Source organism: Pinus tabuliformis, chromosome J, assembly GCF_031772625.1.
Source record: "Pinus tabuliformis cultivar Carrire ecotype Pingquan chromosome J, CPIR1, whole genome shotgun sequence".
NCBI classification, from domain to species: Eukaryota; Viridiplantae; Streptophyta; class Pinopsida; order Pinales; family Pinaceae; genus Pinus; species Pinus tabuliformis.
Genome location: NC_142295.1, coordinates 276437816 through 276443603, shown reverse-complemented (window position 1 = coordinate 276443603; position 5788 = coordinate 276437816).

Here is a 5788-nt window from a genome sequence, read left to right as displayed (position 1 = left end):
TATCGTAGCTTTACTTTTGGTCTCTATTTTACTAAGAGGGAAATCTCTAAATAGGTGCCCATGTTCATGTCACCTTTGACATCTGAACGGAATATGTTCATAATCCATGTTTTGCACCTATTCTTCATCAAAAACTTCCAGGATGGCCTCATCTGGTAGAGCTCCAGAGAGATCCATCCCCACACATATTCAGGCGAAGGAAGTGTATTTTCCCCTTCTGGTAGCCTCAGATGCTTTGATAAAATGCCCTAGTTTATTTCCTATTGCAAATAAAGATTCAGTTTGCCAGTAATCTAGAGGTAGGGAATAGAGTCTTACCCAAACCAGGACCGAAGTGAAAGTCTTGTGTCCCGGTATGAAATTCATCATCCAAGGCCACATATAAAGGCCTGCAGCTGCATAGAAGTAGGGCCCTCCTTCAAACACCCTATCTTTTTCCTTTATATTTGTGAACACTATCGTGAAGAAAATTTTTGATCCAAGATGTAGGCCTATGTCTCCTTTAGGTTTCCCGTGGTATTTAATCCACGCCTACAGTGCCTTCTCAGTGGGCCATAATCCCATGAATTTACAAATGATAGCATAGGTCTGCACGTGATCCCTATGCACTTGCAGTGCAGGATCATTTAAAACTACTCTAGGTGTGACCTCAACCTTAGGCGTACATGGACCATTTTGCGTTTTGATTTCTGCTTCTTTTTTTTGTCCTCTTCCTTATTTCCTTTTAAACTGTTGTCCTCCCTTGAATTAGTCAAGTCCTATGCCTTGTCAATGTTCCTTTTCCCTTCTCCTGAAAGACTTCTAGCCGTCTCCAATGGTTTCTTACCTCAACTCGCTACTGCTTGTCTGTAGGAGGAAGTGGAGCTCCCCCCTTTGCACCCCTCCATGGCATTCAACTCCTGAATATTCTTGAAACCCTAGTTCTTACTAGTTCGCGTAATATGTATTACACTTAACATGTAATATTTTAAGAAATTTTAATACTTAACCTGTAATATTAAAATATATTAATATGAAAGTGATATATAATATTAATAATAATAAAAAAGTAAGTTTAAAGTAGGTTATAAATATGTCCATTAAGAAGTTCTGAGATCAATCATATATATATAAAGAGAGAAAGATGTGGATTTGCTCTTCTTAAAATGAAAGTGACATATAATATTAAATATTAATAATTAAAAAAACCATGTTGATTAAAATATTTTAACGTTAATCATATATATAGAAATCTTATTCCATTAATAGATCATTCCTTTAATATTTAATATCTAATAGTTTATAATATTTTAAATATATATATCTATATATATATATATATATATATATATATATATATATATATATATATATATATTTGACCACTATTTACTCTCTTTTCACTTATTTAAAGCTGAGGGACTAGTATTTTTAAATTTTACATGTTATTGATGATTAAAAAAAAAATCCTTAACATAGAAAACTATTTTGACTTTTATATAAGATAAGAGGTTTTCTAAAGTAACAAGTGGATTTAATAACAATTTTCTATAGAGAGATTTTATTCTCCATAATTAATTAAGCATTCCAATTTATTGATGTAAAATTGTTTATCTCAATGCTCATCACCTGGTTCATCATTACTCCATAAAGTTAATTCATATTGGACTATATGACTACTCAATTGAAAATATACTCCATTTTTAGATATTAGTCTAGTTAATCATAACACACTAACTTGATGCTAAATATTTTATTCATGTTGTAGTGTTGTCATTGATGTCAACCAATGCTTAGCAGTGTTCATCTTTGTAACAATCATTTCTATGATTGTACAAGTCTAATGTATGGTCTCCTATGTTTGGAACAATGTATCAAAGTTTCATGTCCATGCCCTGAAGCTGAGTGGCAAATTGATGAGAGAAGGCTTCAAAATGAGGTTAAATCAAGGTAACAAAAGTTACCTGAAGAATCCATGCATTATAACACATATAAGTAGTGTACTAAGATGCATTATAATGCACTTCCTGAAGATAGGACCTATGTTATTCCTTGTGGGTGGCTTTTCCTAGATTTCATGTGCTTTATGGTTAATTCTTTGGGTGTCTACTATGGTATTTATTCATGGTAAATGATCTAATTGTCCGAGAAGGTTTTCTATTCATCTTGAAGGTGATTAAAGTTGAAAGTTTGAGAAGAAAAAAATATATATATGAGAATACCTTGAGGAGTTGTGGTTGGATCCATTAAGAGGGAGGCCCATTGAGAAGGCATTGGGAGAGATGTAGTATGGATGTAGGAGAATATTGAATATCTAAAGTGAATTAGAGCTTGTCGTGTAGGTCCTAGGAAGTATTGTATACAAGTATCAGTGATCATAGTTGAGGAGAAGCTGTAGTGGATTCTGTGATCGAGGGAGAGGAATTGCTATGGAGATTTGTTGCTACTAATTTATTGAGGTTGTGCTACAAAGAGAGTTTCTTTGATGATTGGGTTCTAGTTTGAAATAATTTGAAAAGTGGCCTAAGAGAGTTACAAGGCTAGTGGCTCATTGTTGGTGGTGGCCAACTAAATTGTTATAGGGGTAGTGGCTCTTTGTTAATGTTGGCCAACTAAATTGTGAAAGGGTTGATGGCTTCTTGTTGATGGTGGCCAGCTTAATTGTTATAGGGGTGGTGGATCCTTGCTATTGGAGGTCAACTAAAAGATAAAATATTTATTTCAATAATAAAATATTCAAAGCAATGCAACAATAGCAGGGTAGTTTTCTCCCCTTGACGATTTCCACCATAAATACTTGGGTCTCTTTGTGAACACTCGTATTGATGTTTATCACATGTTTTATGTGTTGATTTTGTGTTTCTTTTATATTTAGAACTATTGATGTTATTGATGTGTGTTGTTATTCAGTAAACCAGAAAAAATAAGTTAAAATTATATAAGGATTATCACTACTAATTCACACCCACACTTAGTAGTGATCTACATTTATAACAGGTGGTGTCACATCAAGTTCGTTTGTGGTTGATTAATCCCTGTAAGGCAAACTTGGGAAAATCATGGGTTATTAGGATGTTCCACGGCTCAATGGTAAATTTTTTAGCATGTAGAGAAAAGGTGAAGTCAGAAATATCTTCTCGAGGATATCATGTTTGGAAAATGGTGATAAATGGATATGATGATAAATGTCATTCAAACCAAAATCAATTATCAGATCCATAGGCCATATGTGTATTGTGTGATAATCTTCACAATCGGGCTGTTGAGAAAATAATCGATCGAAATACTGCAAGAAATATCTGACATTGGTTGCATGCACTGCATGGAATAGAAATCTAGAGAATTGATGAAGAAAAAGGAGAAATTGATTGAATATCAAGCCCAAATTAGAGCATCATTGGTAGAAATAGAAGATCTATTAACAAAATATAGAGACTTGGAAAAGTGTTTCCAAATTTTTTATGAGAAGGAATGTGTCTTCAAAGAATAAATTTATATTAAAAACCTAGCTAGAAGAAGGAAGGAGAATTGAAGAGGGAATGAGGAAGCAATACAGAGAAAAGTGTTGAAAATGCAGTAAGAAAATATCAGTTTGAATTTTCCTTGGTCAAACTAGAGAAAATTAGAATTTCTACGTCAACATGAATATTGGAGGTAGTTAACTGAGGTGACATGGCACTTGTCACTCAATTAACATAGTTAATTCAATTTGGGGAAGCTTCAGTTCAGTTTAATATTGTTGATTGCTAATTTTTAGCAACTCATTTCAGTTAATTTGAGTTATGATCAGTTAAACTAGTTCTAACTGCTAGAAGAACTAGTGGAGGTCAAGCTGTGGAAGTGGAACTTCAATCACACTCAATGATCAACCAACTAACTGATCAATCAACCCAAACTATTTTTTTCATGCAAAGAATTCGAGTTACCTATTTGAGATGAAGATTCCAAGTTAGCGTACTATCAGTTGTAGCATATTCCAATGTGTACAGGTGGTGCATGTAGTCCGAGGAAGGACCTAGAGGAATTTTGTAATTCAATAGTGGGAAATTCCTTAACAGTAGGGGCCAATTTCCTCGAGAAATAAGAGCTTGTAGGGCTTGAAAATTGGCTAAGTGTTGGCCAGAGTCGGACAGTCAGGAAGAGGGATAGACTATACACTTGTAGGGTGTGCTCAAGGTTGAGCAAGCATATGTATTTTATCTCTCTTCTCTAATTAATGTAATACATATATGAAGGGGTTTTGAGAAATTTATTTCCCTTAGATAAATCTTTGTGGATGTGTGATGTTTGCTTTTGCATGTCTATTTGTTTTTTCTATATGGTGAATAAACTTCCACACATCAATAGAGTAGCTTCAAATCTTGTGATTTAGTAAATTTCATCAACATTTTTAGATCTACAAATTAATTTCTACATGGCATCAGAGTTGGATTCACTGTAGAGAAGATATTTCAAAGTTGTTATTGTTGTTGGCATTATGACACAGGTTTGGCACTATGGCACAGGTGTTGTCCTTGATGGCAACTCACTCAAAGGTAAGATCACAGTTCAGGCTTTCAGAATGAAAGAAAATGAGGTATACGCAGGTTCCTCTCAACAAAATCGCGTATACACATGGGATTACCGACCAAAAGGAGCATATACATATGCACGCACTTTCATGCAAAGAAAAGCCGGAACATGTTGGAAATCTTATGTTTGGGCTATGGTATTTAGTCCGACATATTTGAACCTATGGTTTTGGTCCTTGGTATTGCATCCAAAGTGTTGAACCCAGGTATTGGGTCCCTAGTATTGGTTCTCAATGGTTTTGGACCATGGTTTGAGTAAGGCCTAAGACTATAAAAAGGGAAGGAGATCATTTGGCAAGGGTATTGACTTAAGCATTGAATATCTTATGAAGAGAAAGATCTAGAATACTGGTCATTGGGTTATGATGCATAACTAGATCTGAATCAAGGAGGAACCTGAGCGCAAGGAGAAGGATAAGTTCTATTGATGGGTCAAGATCTTAAGACGGCTTGAAGAGAAGTATCTTTGTGTAATTTTGATCTGTTATATTTAGCGCATGACTTGATCTATAAATATGATAATATAGGTATAACTGATGTCTGAATAAGTGAAAAGGGTAAATTACCTTTTATAGATCTGTACGCAGGTTCAACGCAGCAGAGGCACGTATACACGCTAGTTCACTAACTTAAAATAGCGTATATGCTGGTTGGCCTTGATACATAAGCATATGCACGTAAGTTCCACATATTGAAGTAGCGTACATCTCATGAAATATGTTTTAGTTGCTTCTATTTATTGTTGTAGTGTTCTGGGTTCAAAATTGGTGTCTGGTTACTGGTACTGTTTTTTGGTTACAACATTTTGAGAATTTATTGGTTGATTCAATATTTTTTTGTACAAAGGAGATCGGTTGATGGAGATATACTTGATGTTTGATTGATATTCATGGATCCAGTCTGAAAATTTATGAAACGTGATCCCTGGAAGAAAAGCGAAGGTTGTAGCCTTCTGTAGGTCAGCACCTACGTACTATTATCTCAGCTAGTACAAGAGTTAAGGGGGTTCTAGCTCCCTTCTAGGAGAAGCTAGAGAATGAGAGAAGGTTGTAGCCTTCTGCAGGTAGCAGCCTGCGTACTGGTATAAGACTGCACCAATATAGAATCATTGTAAAAATACGTTTCTAATTTAAAAGAAGATAGAGACAAATTTCAGCAGGTGGTTTTCACCCACATTGGGTTTCCACCTTACATCTTGGTGTTCATGTGTGTTGATTATGTGTGATGATTTGCTCTAC